The sequence below is a fragment of the Heterodontus francisci genome, unplaced genomic scaffold (genome assembly GCF_036365525.1).
Source record: "Heterodontus francisci isolate sHetFra1 unplaced genomic scaffold, sHetFra1.hap1 HAP1_SCAFFOLD_879, whole genome shotgun sequence".
Classification (NCBI taxonomy): Eukaryota; Metazoa; Chordata; class Chondrichthyes; order Heterodontiformes; family Heterodontidae; genus Heterodontus; species Heterodontus francisci.
In genome coordinates this window covers 8,885-10,788 of record NW_027141200.1, presented here as the reverse complement: position 1 = coordinate 10,788, position 1,904 = coordinate 8,885, and positions in this window count along the sequence as shown.

Sequence of the window (1,904 nt, the reverse complement as noted above, 5' to 3'; positions counted from 1 at the left end):
GACAAAGGCAACCCGTGGCGCCCAGTTTCTACGCCAATTTATCTGGACTTATAACCCGTAACTGCTGCCTTCCGTGTTGTTTCAGTCGCTGTGAGGCAACTATGGAGTGACCTCTCCATGGCGCATGCCTGGGCAAATTTATGGAGGTTGAGAGTTGCCCAGTCGTCAAAACCCCCCTCTCGGCCTTTCTGGTGGGGTCCAAAGGAGTGCAGGACACGACGTTTGGCACCAGTATGGCTGCAGGAACTGCCGGAAACATGCCAAAGGTGACACATGACCGCCTACGGGGTTCCGCTCCGGATTTTCTGTTAGGGTTTACTCCCTTAGCCTTGGTCTCTCCCGAGACGCCCACAAGGCAGTGGGGTTGTTGGGGCCCCTACACAGGTGTAGGATGGTGCCGGTGGGAGGAGGGGATGCAAGGGGGAGGGGTAGAGGGAGGGGGTGGGGGGGGGTGCAGGGGAAGGGGGTGCGGGGTGAAGATGGTGCGAGGGGGGGGTGGGCTGGGATGGGGTTGTGAGGGGGTGAGCTGAGAGGGTGGAGCAGGGAAGGGGACGGGGGTGGGGGGGGTGGAAGGGGGGTAAAGGGGGGGGAGGGGGGGTGGAATCTGGTGCAGGTAATAAGCCATTTCCTCAGTGCCCACCATCGACGTCCGGAAAGCTCATCCACGTCCTTCGGGAGGTGAAGCATCATTTGGCAGACTTAGAGGTGATTACATTTGCTAAGGGTTTTTTTTTTGCAGTGGTTTAAATAAAGGCATGCAGCATTGCCGACAGTGCGCTGCAGATGCTCTCCGAGCCATCTCCCGCGGGCGCTTCGAAGTTGCGGCCGGGGGGGCCGTTCGTGGATGTTTTGGGTGTTCGGGGCACCTTTTCACAGGACTTCTCCCGGGTCCCGCAGCTCCTTCTTCACCTCAATGGACTTACCGCATGCCGTGGCTGCAGACACTCTGGACTGTGAAGACAGCAGGATCGGAGATTAAAGTATCGGCAGCTGTTCTCGTCAGTTTCATCCGGATCAATTTCATTGAGAAAACAAAGAGCAGGTGTGGCTGGGGGAGGGCAGTGGGCCCAGGTAACATACACTAAACTAACTGTTAACTTTTAGATAGGGCTAAAATGAACTGATTTAAAGAGCCAGGGGAATTTAAACAGTTTAAGAGGGCAGATTGGGGGAGAAAACGTTAGGGATGGAAGCAGATGGCCATGGATAGAGTTGAACAGCAAGGGAGCTTCCTAGGGAGCTTCCAGCCCAGGAGCTGAGCAATGATGATCAGATTATTGCTAAGTGTGTGGTGCTTGATAGCACTGTTGGTGACATCTTCCATCACTTTGCTGATGTTTGATAGTAGACTGATGGGGCGGCAATTGGTCAGATTGGATTTGTCCTGCATTTTTTTTTTATGGAGAGGGCACACTTGGGCAATTTTTCACATTGTCAAGTAGATGCCCGTGTTGTAGCTCTACTGGAAAAACTTGGCTGAGAGCGCAGCTAGTTCTGGAGCACAAGTCTTCAGTACTAGAGCCGGAATGTTGTTAGGGCCCATAGTCTTTGCTGTATCGAGTGCTTTCAGCTGTTTCTTGCCATTATGTGGAGTGAAGCGAATTGGCTGAAAACTGGAAGCTGTGATGCTGGGGACCTCAAGAGGCCGAGATGAATCATCCACTGTGCAATTTCTGACTGAAGATGGTTTCAAATGCTCCAGCTTCACCTTTTGCACTGACGTGCTCGGCTCCACCAACATTGAGGATAGGGATGTTTTCGGACCCTCCTCATCTGGTTCGTTATTTAATTGTCCTCCACCATTCATGACTGGATACCCAGTTTTTCAGGGCAGTGCCATCTCCAACAAGAGAGAATCTAACTATCTCCCCTTGACATTCAATAGCATTACAATCACTGAATCC